A 16,761-nucleotide genomic window follows, 5' to 3' on the forward strand; every position below is an offset into this window, starting at 1 on the left:
GCTCAGGGACCGGTGTAAGGATCTCAGCTCGAGCACCTGGCTCCCCGCCTGCAGGGGAGTTGCTTCACAAGTGGTGAAGCAGGTCTGCAGGTGTCTATCTTTCTCTCCCCCTCTTTGTCTTCTCCTCCTCTCTCCATTTCTCTCTGTCCTATCTAACAATGACAATATCAGTAATAATAACAATAATTACAACAATAAAAAACAACAAGGGCAACAAAAGGGAAAATAAATAAGTAAATATTTTTAAATGGTGTAGTTCAGCGGGGAAGCAATTACAGAAGCCAGACCTTCCACCTTCTGCATCCCACAATGACCTTGGGTCCATACTCCCAGAGGGTTAAATAGCAAAGCTATCAGGGGAGAGGATAGGATACGGAGTTCTGGTGGTAGGAATTGTGTGGAGTTGTACCCCTCTTTTCCTATGTTTTTGGTCAGTGTTTCCTTTTTATAAATAAAAAATAAAAAATGGTGTCATACATTCTATCTCAAAAAATAAAAAATAAAAGATTTTTTAAAAACCAGGGGTCAGGCTGTAGCACAGCAGGTTAAGCACACATGGCACAAAACTCTAGGACCTGCATAAGGATCCCAGTTTGAGCCCTGGCTCCCCACCTGCAGGAGGGTCGCTTCACAAGCAGTGAAGCAGGTCTGCAGGTGTCTATCTTTCTCTCCCCATCTCTGTATTCCCCTCCTCTCTCCATTTCTCTCTGTACTATCTGACAACAACAACATCAATAACAACAATAATAATAACTGCAACAATGATAAAAACAACAAGGGCAACAAAAAAGGGAAATAAATAAATAAATAAAATATTTTAAAAAATAAATTAAGGTTGGTCTTCAGTCAACCATGCCCCATGTTTCTGTCCTGCCCCTTAGTGGTGGTTTATCATATTGCAGCTAACAATGCAAAAGAAGAGTAGGGAGGTGGAATTTCTGTGGTAGAGTTCAGGCCACTGATCCCAATACCCCTAACGACACACACATGCACAAATACACTCCATCTTTGGGATCTGGTCTTGGGATGTCACCTGATGTGCTCTGGGTGTATTTGAAGCCCAGCCATTCCCAATCAGCAGGGGATGCAGCAAAGGGAAGACAGGCCAGGTAAAAGCAACAGCTTAGACTGGGTACCGGCTCTATGTATTGGCCACATACTGCCATGGGAAGCCCAGTGGCTTTGGGGTTTCTTTAACCAGAAACTCAGGTGTTCATGTGACCAACTCATTGTCTTTACTTCCTGACACAGTCTCATGCTTCCATTTGCTAATTTTTCAATTAGTTGCTTTCTTTTTCTGCCAAGATTTTCAGTAGGTGCTTCATGTCTATGTGATTCCACTGTTCCCAGATATTCTTTTTTGTAGATGAGAGAGAAGAAACACTACCATGTGGTGGCTGGGATCTCCAACTCAGGTCCTCACACACATGATAAAGTGTATGCTCTACCAGGTATGCTAGCTCTCACACACTGTTACCCACTCAACTCCTTTCTAAACTGTATAAACCCCTACAAGTCAAGTAGTTATGCCCCTTTAAAGGATCAGAGCCCTCTCTCTTCTCTCTCAAAGGAATCATCACATGGAAACCCCCAGACATAAAAAGTAAAAACTGTGGAGTAGGGCACCAAAATAAAAACCCTGGGGTGAGGGTGAGGGTGGATATTTGGCTTTCCAGGGTGGGGGGGTGGATGGGATGGGACACAGTCTTTTGGTGCTGGGAATGGTGTTTATGTACACTCCTATTAATTTGCAGTTATATAAATCACTATTTAATTAATATGAGAGGGGAAAATGATTGTATGTCTCAAACTTTTTAAAGCACAGACTGAGTCTTTTTAATACATAGGCTGAGTCTTTGATATGTTGACTCTCTCAACAGCCTAGACCAGGGAGAATAGAAGCAACCAGTGGCACAGCTATATACAAATAATGTCAAAGGATATATATTATGGTGATGTTGTGTATGATACAGCAAATCCTAACAAAGGAATTTTTCAAAGTTAACCCAACTACCAAATAATATGACTATAGCAATAACTATCTATAGTCTTCTTAACCTTAAGACAGCAGGAACCTCCTGCTTCCTCTATAGAGCCTATATTTCGCCAGTCCTGGAACCTCTAGGGTAGGGCTCACTTTCCTGCATGCTTCTCTCAATCCATATCAAATGATATTGCATCTGCTGATCCCAACATAATCAATGCAATGAGTACCACCTCAGCATGCTTCACTTCAGACTGTGTCCAGAGACATCAGGCGTGGAATGTCAACCCTTCACCCTCATTACTCGGGTGAGACCTTTCCTTTCATAGTATTCTCTAATTCCATTCCAGGTGGTTCACTTCCTAACAAAGCCCCAAGACCTAGATATAGACCAGGTCCCATGAGATAGAGCATATGTTCACATGTATCCATAAATTAGGGCAAAATATATACCTGAAAGCAAAAGTACACAACAGTCTGCGTGAGTCAATATAAGGTTCCTAATGAAATAGTATCTAATTAGGCTTAGATACCCTCCTCACCTACTTCCTATTACAGTTCTCTCTCTCACTCCAAAGCAAACCTTAGCAAAGCAAGGACTGCAAAAGTTGAATAAGGACAGGAGACTTGCATACTTTAATGATGACTCTTTAGTCATTATCAAGCCACCCCATCAGCTGGACCCCTATTCGGAGAGCCCTGAGATACCTGAACAGACATGATGGCCCTAGACCCCAAATCCCTCTCACCTTGTTACCAGTCATCTCTATCAGGAACAACAAAATAGACCCCTTTGTGGACCCCCCATAGGACCTTGCCCTCAACTTGGATCAACAACAGTAGAGAATGTTCCATCCTCCAAAGAGAGGATGGACAACATACTCTATGTTACACCTGAGGAAGATGGGTCCTGATATTGGGGCAGCTTGGAATGTTCCTACTCATGACCACAGAATGTGAGCTCAGATCTACAGGGATGCAGAGGTCACATAGGCTCCTAAGCTAAATATGGGCCCCAGACCAAATCAAATTGATGGGGTTTATAGTCAACAATATTTATACCCCTTTCCCATACTAGGGAGCTACTCTCTTTCCTGATCCAGCTTTCTGTTCCTTTTCCAGCCATGACATCATCTCCCCAGACAATAACTTGGATCCACCTGTATATCAGATTTCAGACTCAGGGAAAAAAAAAAAAAAAACTAGTATAGCCACAGGCCCTTTGGACTATAACTAAAATATGCCTACTAGCTATCTACAAAATGGGGGCCCCCCAACTCTTCATCTGCACTATTCCAGCCTTTAAGTTCATGACTGATCAATAATTTTTTTGGCCTTGTATGTTAACTCTCTTTTCAGCCACCAGGTTCCAGATGCTAGCATGATACCTGCCAGACTTCCCTGGATAGGCAACCCCACCAATATGTCCTGGAGCTCCACTTCCCCAGAGCCCTACCCCATTAGGGAAAAAGAGAAACAGGCTGGGAGTATGGATCGACCTGTCAATGCCCACATTCAGCAGGGAACCAATTACAGAAGTCAGACCTTCCACCTTCTGCACCCCACAATGACCTTGGGTCCATACTCCCAGAGGGTTAAAGAATAGGAAAGCTATCAGGGGAGGGGATGGGATATGGAGTTCTGGTGGTGGGAACTGTGTGGAGTTGTACCCCTCTTATCCTATGGTTTTGTCAGTGTTTCCTTTTTATAAATTTTTTTTAAGTAAAAGCTGCTCTGCTAACAGTATGGGAAGGATTGGTTGCTGCCCGCTCCACCTTTCCTTATACTACCCAGGCAGCACTGAGTACCCCCTCAGAATTCTATGGAGCATGATCTATGCCAACAGTGCCCAGAAGAATGGGATCTGCCCCCTCCGTTCAGCCACCTCTTGCCCAGTGTTTTCAGTGTGGTACCCACTTCAACAAGTGTTGAGTGGAATGAATCAAATGAGGGGAAACTACTCCTACCCTTCCCCCAAGCCTTCTCTGCAGAGAAAACACCAAAAATATCTGCCTTCAACAGCCTACCACAGAACCCACCTTTTCCCCTTCACCACCTTGCTTACTCTCCAGGGCCCAAGGCAGATGCTGCCTCTTCCATGAAGCTTTCCCAGATGTCCTCAGCCAGAGTCCTCCTGCTGCCTTTGAAGCAGCAGCCACTTTATTGCTCCCTTTCTCCAGCATTCTTCACACCCACTCAGCCTCCATCCCTGCTATTTGCATACATGTCTCATTTCCCCAGCAATGCAGAGGCTGCAGCCCTCTTGGTGCCTTCACACAGTAACGTTCAATCAAACTTAGAGGGATAATAGAAGATCCATGGGGCCATTGAGAACACTGTGTCTCCCAGAGGGCCACCTGAAATCATTCTGACCCACTGGCACATTATTATGGGGTAATTGATTGATTGCACAAAGTGTCACCCAGCAGACAGCAAGGAAGGGCATTCAGGGTGGGGAAGTCCGGGGTCCCAGTGGTGTCAGAGCTACATGCTAAGATGATTCCCCAGACCCAGTAAGAATTCAGAAAGCATGGCCAAGCTGGAGGAGAAGGAAAGTACAGTGATAGCAAGAAAAGCCAGGGGAGGTTTAGGTGTGCCGCCTGTCTCCATCCAGGGCCTGGTAGGCTGGGACAGAGGGAACTGGTTCTTTTTTATTCTCCCCCCCCCCCAACATCTGGGGCTGCATCAGACATAACGATCTGGTAAAGAAAATTGTTATGGAAATATGTAACCATGAGACGTTATCAAAGAGGTCTTTAAAGTCCTGTTTCAACTCCCAGCCTGGTGGAGGGGATTGGAAATTGGAAAACTGGAGGCCGATTACAGGACCATCAAAGTGGCCGAAATTCAATCCAATCTGCAGGTTGAGGGATGGCTAGCAGACCCCTGCCCCAGCCCAGAAGGCTGCAAACCCAACTGTTTAAAAACCAAATCAAGGCATCTTAAGATCCAGGTCTGGAGCAAACAAACGGCGCCCACAAAGGCTTCCCTGGATTTCACTGGGGAAATCTGAGAAGTGAGGCCCTGGGGAGGTGCCAAGTTCTGGGAAGTCTCCCCACTTCCAATGCCTAGATCTTCTTCTCCCCTCCCCCCAACCCCCACTGGGCTCCACTCTGTCTCTCCATCTTTCCTGAAGCCTTTCTCTTGTTGTACCTCCTCTATCTCCTCCTCCCATTTATCTGTCTCTCTTTTTCCACTTCTATGTATTTCTTTTCCTAGCAGAAGCCATTTCCCTCTCACTGTTTTACTCTCAGAATCTGTCTTTTTGTGACATTTCCCACCACCTTCCCCCTTGGTGTGTGTGTGTGTGTGTGTGTGTGTGTGTGTGTGTGTGTGTGTGTTTCCTTGCCTTTTGTCATCTGTCACTGTATCTTGTATCTGACTCTTTGCATTTCTTTCCCTTTCTTCTCTTCCTCTCCCTTAACTTCACAACCTTTCTCCTCTCCCCTCCCCCTCGGCCACTCTTTAATTTTCCTCCCTTTTTTCTGCTTGTGAATTTCCTGTAATTTCAGACTATGTATGCAATGATATCCTCATGGGCTGGTTTATTTATCAACGTGAGTCCTGGGTATTTCCCCCAGATGTCCAAACACAAAGGACCCTCCATTCATACCCATCCAGACAACCTTCTCCCAGAGGTGCACAGCCATGAATCGCCCATTGCAACAGGCACACAAAATAGACATATGGTTCTACCTATGGGCAGACTTGGCAGACATGGAAATTTATGTCCTGAGGGGTGGAATGCTACAGCGCATAAAACTGATACATGCAGAGAACGTCCGAAATTTACAATTCTACTTTATGTGGGGTGAGAGAAAGAGACTGCAGTTTTGCTACTAATAAAGTTCTCCCTGTGTATGAGACATGAGGGCTTGTCTTCCTTGGCGTTTCTCGTGGTCTTTAACCTCTAGGCTCTAGATTGCAGGTTTGTAATTAGAAAGGAGTCCACTTCTTCTGCTCCTTCCCTCTGGGAGGGTGTATGGGCTCCGCAATAATCTCCAAGAAAAAAAAAATGCCGAGGGAAGGAAGGAGGTGGGAGACAGACCCCGTTGGGAGTCATTCACCCTCGAGGAACGGACACAAGTAAGTTTATTAAAGAATGAACTGAAAAAAGGTTTGGAGAAAATGAAAGCATGAGCGCGCTCCGCAGCAGGAGCCCCGGGAAGGCTTGGGCAGCCCCGAGCTGGGCCCTCGGGAAGACGGCCGCTCGCTGCCCGCGGCAGGGGCTCCCGACAGCTGCAGGGAACCGAGCAACTGGCTCTGAGCCGCAGCCGCCAGCCTGTGGGTCCCGCTGCCAGCCCACCGCCCACCGCCCACCGCCATTCACTCACCCGGCAACGTCTGTCTATCCAGGGTCCCCATGCTGAGCTTCCGGCTCAGCGATGCCCTTGGCCGCCTCCGGACTGGGGACCCTGTAAGGGGCCGATGCGGTGGACAGTCCCCAGGGCCGTTAGTGGGGACCAGACCACCCCACACACCGCCCCTGGGCGAGGAGCCCATTTCCTTTGCGCGCCCCGAGCCTGCTCAGGAGCCGGGCTGCTGGGCTGCCCCGCTGGAGAGAAGCTCGGGGAGGCCGTGAGGTGAGCTCCACTCTGGGCGCCGCTGCTCCGAGGAGAAGCCGGTGTCTGCTCGCTTTGATCTGGTTTTATAGAGATTCGGTGTTGACATTAAACTTGAAGTGCTTTTATCTATTTCAGTCTCTTGCTGCCATTTCAGAAGGGGACTCTGAACCGGCGGGCCGACAGTCTCTGCGGGCGCACTGGCGGGACGCGGATGCGGGCAGCGGCGGGCCTGGCAGTGAGGGCGCTGGCGATGTGGGCACAACCCCTGCCCAGAGCCACACTCAGATCCCGCCTGCCCGCCATCCTTCCTGCTCCCGTCCGCAAGCCGGGCTGCCAGCCGTCCTCCCAGCGCCCAGCGCCCAGCGCCCAGCGCCCAGCGCCCAGCGCCCAGCGCCCAGCGCCCAGCGCCCAGCGCCCAGCGCCCAGCGCCCAGCGCCCAGCGCCCACCCCGCAAGCCCGCAAGCCCGCAAGCCCGCAAGCCCGCAAGCCCGCAAGCCCCGCCGCTCTCCGCAAAGCGGGCGCAGCGGGAAACCGAGGCGCGGGTCCAGGGCCAATCCTCTGTCTCCCTACACAGCCCGGTACCTAGACCGAGATTCAATTACTTTCAGGTGTGGACCATTTAATAAACTAAATCTTCCGGGGTAGGAGGCGAGTTTTCAGGGGCCAAATTCAAAACAGCAGGCTTTACATGCATTAAGTGAGTGCCCTTTAAGTCAACTACGAGTTGGATGGTTTTCTTTTTTTTTTTTTATGTTTTTATTTATGTGTTTATTTCTTTTTGGCGTTTGGGGGGAGGAGGCTCCAAAGCAGTGTCTCTTCCTGGGTCATAGGCTTCTCCTGTCATAGGCTAGGTGGTGAGCCCCAGAGAGAATTTCTCCTTGCTTCTTTCATTCTCTTTGCTTTGTATACATCTCTGTTCTGTGAACATCAGGACTGAGCAAACCATTTCAGGGTTGAATCACTGTTACACCCGGCCTGAGCCTCACAGCCCAATCCGAAGACCCAGTGGAAACAAAAAACTCTCCTCTCCCTTCTTCACTCCCTTCTTCACTCCCCTCACTCTCTGTTTTCTTCTTTGTCTCCTTCACCCATTGCCCAACGTCCTCTTGATCTGAGATTTCCAAACCTGATTTTGTAATACTCCAGGGAAACTCCAATTACTAAGGGCTTTGTGAAATGCTCAGAATGAAATTGACTTTAATGATTTGACTGCAGGTTATGGGTCCCTGATTGGGCAGGAGAATCAGTGGAGGATGCTGGGGAGTCAAACAAAATAGCCCAGGATATCACAACTCCCTGAACTTGCTTTACAGTTCTTGCCAGTTCCAGAAATTTCAGGAAAGAACTCTGGGTTCGGGAAAAGAAAAGCTAGTTCCCCGAGAAGGGTGGGGGACTTTGTTTATTAGGGTTTGGGGTAGGGAGGCACCCTGGGGTCTACCCTGCCCTGGGCTTCCTCCTCTCCAGCTTTCTTGCTGACCTTCTCCATCCTGGTCTTTGGAACAGGAGGTGGGTTTTCTTTTTTAAATGCACCTAGGAAAGTCCAGTTCATACCAGTCAAAGCAAACTATTCCCTTCTCTATTTGTAAGGAAATTTAGACAGCAGAAACTTTGTATGTATTCTCCAGGAATCTGGGCTGATGCAAACATGTTATCTGACACAGTTTTGCTCTTGTAGAAGAGTTTACTCACCCCAGAGTCTCAGAGGGTCCCTCATTGTCATTACACCACCACATCTAGGAAACTTACCCTTCTGAGCTCAGGGATGAGAGCCCCAAGAAGTGACCAAATGGTTGTGGCAGGCTTGTTACCTCAGCTTCTGACAAGGGCCCACATGTTTCCCCGTACAGAGAACAAATCTACCCCATTAAAGCCTTACTCTGTTGGGGGAAAACACTGGCATAAGATTGGAAACATGCTGGGCCCACTGTAAGAGCCGAAGGAGAGGCAGGTCTTCTCAGGAAACAGCCTGGGTCAATGGATGAGAAACTAATCCCTCACACACTAACCCACCCACACTTGGCCTGGTGAATCCAGGGAGGGATTATTAACCAAAACATCCCCCAAAGAAAGCCTCTAGGGCTGCTGATGGGACTACAGAGAGAGCATCTGGGGACAGGCAGTGCTGTGGTAGCCTTGGGGACAGCTTAGGGTTCTATAGCCTGGCTGCATGGCAGTAGGGCCAAACTGGAAAGACAGTCTACTTCCCAGACCTCAACATTCTAGTAAATATCTTCAAGGTTTGGTGGGCCCCAACAATACGGCTGATCTCAGTAGCTTATTAACAAATGGAAAATATATAAACACATAACAATTGCCTCTAAGAAAAAATAATTATTAAAAGTCCCTCCATGTTACTTGCAAAATAAATAGCTAAGACCATATGGATGAGGAGGAAAGTGGCTATGTCCTAATTAGCTGTAGGCTCTTGGCAAACACACTGCCATTGGTTTGCTTACTCCACTTACTCTGAAATGAAGATGGCAGGCCAGTTCAGTTGCTCTTAGACCTCAGACTGTTTTTGTTTCAACAGGGGTTGGGGGAGAATAGTTAAAACAAAGATAACGGAGCTTTACCCCACCCCCCCAAGAGTTTTTGACTTAGTAGGTCTGAGGCAGGGGCCAATCACTTGCCTTTGAGCAAATTCCTCAATGTATGCAGCTTGCTGCCCAAGGAAGATAGCACTCCATGAACCCGTGTTGTCTATTAGATCTGATTCTCTATTCAGATCTAACATTCTGGTCTAGTGCCCTGCCTCTGTGTTTCTTCCATACCACCTGAAATGTTGAGAACTGAACAGGAGAGTTTGCAGCCCATCAGTAGCACAGAACAAATCTTACAATTGACCATTGAGGGCTGGTTACCAAGTCCACTTAGAGGTTCCATCCAGATTTTGTGGTGTACATCTTTCAGTCTGCCTCCAGCTGGTTGACTGTAGGTCTGAATCTCTAGGATGGTGCAACGCTGCTTTCTCTTTATGCCAAGTAGGACTGGCCTAATCCTAGCCAAATCCCAAGCAGGCCTATAGTGTAGAAGGGCACCTTTTGAGGAATAGACAAGAGCCCAGGCTACATCTCCAGGCCCCTGAAGTGGCCTGGTGTCTGCTGAACACTTGTCTGCATGTGCACATGTACACACACGCACACACACACTCACCACACACAGAACCCCACTCAGTCATCAGGAGAACTAGTCTTACTTTGATGTACCTCTCACTGCACATTTGTTTTAGCTCCTATCCTGGAGCACCAGCCTTATTTATCTTCTTGGCATGGGTTCTTAGAATACTTCATTCAGGCAGCAACAAAATTACTCAGTTCCACTATTTTATGAAGCTTATCAGGCAGTGAAATATCCGGTCCCTTTGTCCTATGAATTTGGTGCAAATGTGCCTACAACCCCCCCCCCCCCCGGGATCTGTGTGTGGTACAGACATTCTCCTCTGTGAAGACCCTATAAAAGTCAGGGGTTACCCAGATGCAGGGGTATGAGGCTTCTAAACAAAGAGTGGGGAGACACAGTCACACATACTCCACACATGCACACATTTTATTCACACTCCACCAACAGTGCCTCAGACCCCCACAGCTGATCGGCAGCCACTACATCCCAACCCCAAGCCCCTTGGCAGGCACAGTGTTCCCACCTCCAAAGATAGGTGCTGTTTCTAAAAACATCATTGTCAATTCAATCCTAAACTCCAAAATGCACACACACACACACACACACACACACACACACACACACACACCAGCTCTCTCCACCCTCTCCACCCTCTCCACCTATTCAAAGGGACTGAGTGTTTTATAACCTCCTCAGGGTTACCTACAAAATTCCTTCAACTCCTAGGCCCTGCCCTTCCCCATATATCCTACTTGCTTGCAAGGAATCATGTCCAGGACTAAGTTCTTTGTCTCTAAGCCCACTTCAGCCAATTAGATGGGGTTAGATTAGTGTGTAGGGTGGCCCACACTCTCAAAAGGGCAACAGCACCCAGAAAGAGCCCAGGTTTCCTAAGCACCTGCGAGGACCAGTGTTGTCACCTTGTAGATGTCCTGACTTTGCAGTTACTCCATGCACTGAATGAAAGGCCTGTTTGGAGATGAGAATCTAGCTCAGGAATGTGAAATGACCCCTCCAAACATAGCCCAGTGCCCCCTCCTGGCAGCCTCCATTCTCTGGGCTAGATTATCCATGTACCCCCAGCTCCACATCTGGCACTAAATCTGGCCATTTTTCCCCATTCAATGCCTCTTCTCAGCAGTATCTTCTAGTCACCCAGTTTCAGGCCTTAGTCATCCCAAATCTGGAAGAATCTCTCACATGCTAACTGTCCCCTTCTCCTCTGTCTCCTGACTACTTTAGATAAGTGACTTTCTCTCTGTGTGCCTCTATGTCCTAGTTTTCTTTCTTCTTCTTCTCCTTCTTCTCCTTCTTCTCCTTCTTCTCCTTCTTCTCCTTCTTCTCCTTCTTCTCCTTCTTCTCCTTCTTCTCCTTCTTCTCCTTCTTCTCCTTCTTCTCCTTCTTCTTCTTCTTCTTCTTCTTCTTCTTCTTCTTCTTCTTCTTCTTCTTCTTCTTCTTCTTCTTCTTTTTAACCAGAGCACTGTTCAGCTCTCACTTATGGTAGTGCGGGAGATTGAACCTGAGATTTTGGAACCAGCCTCAGGCATGAGAATCACTTTACATAACCATTATGCTGTCTATCCCCACCTAGTTTTCTTATCTGTAAAATGAAAATAGTATATCTCCTTGATAAGGAGATTATTAGAATTAAATGAAAGAACTGGGGAGACAGCAAAATGGTGATGAAAAAAGGCATTTATGACAGATGTACCAAAGGTCCCAGGTTCAATCCCCAGCACCACCATAAACTAGAGCTGAGTAGCACTCTCATATAATGATGATGATGATGATGATGATGATGGCAACAACAATGGTTGGATGATCATATACCTGGTTGAGTGTACTTGGTACAGTACACAAAGACCCCTGATCAAGCCTCTGGCCACTGCCTGTGGGGGGGTAGCTTCATGTGCTGTGAAGCAGTGCTAGAGATGTCTCTTCTTCTCTCCCTCTTACTGCCCCCTTCCCTCTCAATTTTGCTCTGCCCTATCAGAAGGAAGGAAGGTAGGAAGGAAGGAAGGAAGGGGCTGCCAGGAACAGTGGATTCATTATGCAAGCACCAAGCTCCAATGAACCCTGGTGGCAATAGACAAACAAATAAATTGTGGTCTGGGAGATGGTGCAGTGGATAAAGCATTGGACTCTTAAGCAGGAGGTCCTGAGTTCAGTCCCCAACAGCACATATATCGGAGTGATGTCGGATTCTTTCTCTCTCTCCTAACTTTCTCATTAATAAATAAATTAATCTTTTTTAAAAAGAAAATGAATTTTTAAAATTTTAAACATAATAATAAACGATGGGGAGTCAGGCTGTAGCGCAGCGGGTTAAGCGCAGGTGGCGCAAAGCACAAGGACCGGCATAAGGATCCCAGTTTGAACCCCGGCTCCCCACCTGCAGGGGAGTCGCTTCACAGGCAGTGAAGCAGGTCTGCAGGTGTCTATCTTTCTCTCCTCCTCTCTGTCTTCCCCTCCTCTCTCCATTTCTCTCTGTCCTATCCAACAACGACAACAACAATAATAACTACAACAATAAAACAACAAGGGCAACAAAAGGGAATAAATAAATAAAATAAATATTAAAAAATAATAATAATAAATAATAAATGAGACAATATACTTAAAGGGCCTGGCTAATAGTAACTATTCGATACACATTAGGTATCATCATCATTGTAGTTATTCTGCTCAGGCTCCCAACATTATCTTCCCAAAGCTCTCATTCTCTTGCTAAAAACAGCAACACGTTCTGAACACTTGTGATGGACCAGGCTGTGTCCCAATTACTTTTCAGCACTCCACGGCAGCTCCTCATTGTGGCCTAAAGGTGGGCCACACCCTGGTGCTGCCCAGCCTGTGTGTTGCCACATCTGCTACTCCTTCACAAAGTCCCCGACGGGAGCAGGCAGTTATGTCCCATGTGCTCTGAGTGGCTGCCCTCATGACCTGGCCTCAGCACCTGCCAGCCTCTCTCTCTGCCCACGATTCTCCATCCCAACACATTTCCTTGTACTGGAGCTCAGAGAACACCAAATATTCCCTGTGAGGCCTTAACCACTGTGGCTATGTCTCTGGAGTTCAGGACTCCCAGCCCCTTGACCATCAGTTCTGTCACCACCCAGAAGAGACCCTGGAGGACATCGGTTCCTTCCCGCTTCTGTTTCTCCTGTCTCTCCCCAGCTAGGGCACGTTTGAAAACACCTTGTATTACTGCATAAATGTTCAGGTATTCAAATCTCATTCCCCAGGGAGGAAGAAGTCTAGGAAAAAGGTAGCACCCAGGCTTTGGGGACTGCATCTGTAGCTCCTTCATTCTTCCAGGCCCAGTCTCAGGTTGTGAGAGCACAACCCCCACTCACAGCCAACACCAACCTGCCAACTGGTTGAGTGAGCTGCTTTGGATACAAGTCCCCCAGCACCCAGGGAGAATCTCCAAAGTACTCTGACCCATCTTGGTTCCTTCCTTTGCAAAACAGGACTGTAACTACCTACCACCTGTACCCCACTCTAGAGATAAGATGAAATGTGCTGACCTTGGTCACTGTAGGTGTTCTATAAGTGATGGATGTTGTTACTGCTCCCTGTACACCACCTCTCCTTCCCCTGAGACTCCAGAGGGTCCGGAGAGAGGCCCCTCCAGCCTCTTCTCTTGGTTTTCTGCCAGTCCCTTATACAGTCAAAGCGTGGTCTCCACTCTCCTCCCCAACTGGGGCAGACCCAGACTGGAGTGGATGTGTCAGGAGCACAGTGTTGAGCTTCTGTCAGGGCTCCAGGGTGGGTCCCACTCACATTATCTCTAAAGGGGCTCCAGGGTGTGTGTTTGCCTTGCCTTAGAATGGCCCCAAATGTGATAATTACATACTTATTAGCCCTATAAAATAACAAATCTGGAATCTACACTCTGGAACCAATGGATTTCCTGCTGAAATGAGTTCAAGGGGGTGCCCTGGCCAGCATTACCAGTATGAGCCAAAGCGCTGCTACAATAGGCCTTGCAGATCCCCCTCCCAGCCTGCTTCCCCAACTCCTCAGCCTCCTCTGTTTTCTCTACTTCCCAACTCCCAGGGAACAAATGAACATTTAGTTTTTGTTGCTGTTTTCATGTTTCCTTTATGTCTGCTTGTTGATGGTGGGGTCCTCCTAGGAATAAGGGGACCACTCAGTACCTGGGGATTCACTACTCTTATCTCCCACTAGTGAGTCCAGTACTTGGGGCTAGCAGAAGCTATGAATAGATACCTAGGAAACTGCCCCAAGTTCTGTGGACTCTTTCAACTCTGTTTCTCCCCTCACCACCACCCCACCTTCTTCTTCTAGCGTTTGCCACCACCCCACCAACTCTGCACCACAACTAAACTCTCTTCCTGCATGGACCCCAGCAATATCTAGCAAACACAGCCTACCAACTTGGCTTTCTCTCTCAGCTCTGTTCTCTCTGGAACACTACCGCCCTCTAACCCTTGGCAAGCCCCCACCTAACTGTCAGCATTTAACCTGACCAGCTGTGGTCAGCCAAGGCTGGGGTTCTCCTGTCTGCACTGCATAGCCTGTGATATGAGTGCCAGTCACTTGGTGTCCTCACTTGGTCAGTGAGAAGTCTCTGCAGGCACACAGCAGGCAGTCAACACATGCTTGGCAAATAAATGAATGTGTGAAATAACTGATCAAAGTGTTAAAACTGCCAAGAGGTCTAAACCTGCTCCCTTTTGCTGGACACCATTACATGAGAAAAACCCTCCCCACAATGATTTCTCCAGGGCCCCTGCCAGCACTTACCAGAGAGCCCAGGTGCCCCCACACAGAGGCAACAATAAGGTAGATAACAGGGTTAAGCAGGCTCTGAGGACATTGCCCCACACCAGACCTGATACCCACCCCCCTCTACTCCTGCCCCCAATACAACCCCACCCCAGGGAGGTGGGCGAAAAGAATAAATGGAGAAATACAGTTCCAAGAAACATCTGTCTAAATACCATTTCATTCATTCCAGTAAAGCCAGCCTATGGAATCCCTCCTCTCAAGGAGAGACACTGAGGTACAGAGAGGTCAAGTGGCTCTCCTGATGAAACAGATCAACGGAAGGGAAAAACAATAACCCCCTAACATCCCAGAAATTTTACCCCAAAGCTCGGACTCCAGCCTGGAGAAGTCAGAACCACAGTCAAATGTCCCCTGTATCCACAGCACAAAGCCTTCTTGCTGCTCTCTCAAGCCACCCCCCACCCCTGCCTTCTTTCTTGCTTTTTTAATATCATGAGTGAGGAGGAAGCACCGGATCTGAAGGTTTATTTACCATTCCTTAGGCTGACCTTCCAGGAAGAGTGTCACTAATGAGAAACAATCTACCAGGACTCCCAAACCCAGAATTTTCATAGGGATCAATTTAGGATTTCAGAGTCTAAACAAGACAAGGGTAAGATTGACTGTCTTCCCTTGGAAAGGGGTGGGGGAAAAGAAACAACCAAGTTTTTTCTGTCTGTGGTACATGTCAAACAAATGTCATATCTAAGACTACATCTTTCCCATTGTTCCCTTTGGGGTCATTGTTGGGAAGAAGAAAAAAAAAAAAGAGCATTTACCTTCATGTGGTGAGGGCTAAGGGCTGTTGAAAATGAAAGACAAAAGCCATAGTTGAGACTGGTGATTCCTTAATTCAAGAACTGACCTTATAGCTAGAAGCCAGGAATGCTGCTCTCAACACCAGATTTCATTCCAATTCACATCCAAACACCCGATTTTTTTTTTCTTCTTTCATCATGAAGGTGACACTTCCATTCCAGCAAAATGTGCATCAATGAAGGCAGGGCTCACATCTGTCTCACTCTTTGCTACATCCTGGTGCCAGCAAATGCCTGCAAAGCAGGTCCTCCTGTTCAATGAATTAATGAAACAATCAGTGGGTGTGAAACAGTTGTAGAGACACAGCCAGTAAGTAACACATCCCTTTCAGAAATAGTTTAATTGTATAATTTCACAAAGCAATGTTAAATCATCAGTAATTAAAAAATAAAAATAAGCAAATTAATTTACAAAAAAATGGTAAAAAAAATTTCTCAGCAGGTCAAGATTCTCTTTTCCTTAAGTTTTTGCTTTTGTTTGTTTGTTTGATAAGACTCAGAATTATCTGGATCACCATGTCATCTCCTCTCACTTCTCCATCAGAAATATATCAGTGAAAACCCCTACTGTAATTTAGCTGGTGATTAAACAGTATGAATCACGAACTCACAGATTCTCTTAAAATTCAGCCATATATCTGGTAGTGCCAGTGGGTTGTAAAACCTCTCAGGTGTGGTAGATACCCTGATTCATTTGGTCTCAGCTTAAAAGAAACCATCCTTCTTCACCTATTGTCTGGCCACTTCAGCTGGGTGAGGTGAGTCTCAGTCAACTACCACATGGTAATCACCAGGGCAGCAATGTGGTTCCATCTTGGACCAGCTCTTTCCCTAATCCACTATGGCTGCCCTTCCTGGGCAGTCCTGGCCTTCTTCTGGGATAAGGGATATGTCACTTAAAGAAGGACTGAATGGTGGTCAGTGTCAGGTGGGAGAACAGGGCTTTGAGAGTATCATGCCACTAAGTGACCATGTTTACCTTGGACAAATGAGTTCCATGTGTGACCACAGTCTTTTTTTCTATAATATAGGGACAATAACGATGCTTCTTCCACTATAGAATTGTGAGAATTAAATAAATTGATGTATATACATTAGATAGTGTTACTTTTTTTTTTTTTTTTTGCCTCCAGGGTTATCTCTGGGGCTTGGTACCTGCACTATGAATCCACTGCTCCCGGAGGCCATTTTTTTTTTTTTCATTTTGTTGTCCTTGTTGTTATTGGATAGGACAGAGAGAAATCGAAAGAGGAGGGGAAGACAGAGAGGGGGAGAGAAGGATAGACACCTGCAGACCTGCTTCACCACTTGTGAGGTGACCCCCCTGAAGGTAGGAAGCCAAGGGCTCGAACCGGGGTCCTTGAGACAGTCCTTGCACTTGGCACCATGTGTGCTTAACCCGCTGTGCTACCACCCAGCCCCCAGTGTTAGCTATTTTTAAAGACTTATAGATTCATTAATGAGAGGGGAGGTACAC

The 16,761-nt window shown here is 47.1% G+C and overlaps 1 long non-coding RNA gene across 1 annotated transcript in view; it reads right to left on the minus strand.

The window, feature by feature from the left end:
• LOC132541398 (uncharacterized) overlaps positions 1–16,761 on the minus strand; it is a 45,732-nt gene that overhangs the window by 24,924 nt on the left and 4,047 nt on the right. The window contains exon 2 of the long non-coding RNA XR_009552597.1: positions 15,332–15,535. This is a non-coding gene — a long non-coding RNA (uncharacterized LOC132541398). The remainder of the gene's footprint in view (positions 1–15,331; positions 15,536–16,761) is intronic.

This window comes from Erinaceus europaeus, chromosome 11 (assembly GCF_950295315.1).
Source record: "Erinaceus europaeus chromosome 11, mEriEur2.1, whole genome shotgun sequence".
Lineage (NCBI taxonomy): Eukaryota > Metazoa > Chordata > Mammalia > Eulipotyphla > Erinaceidae > Erinaceus > Erinaceus europaeus.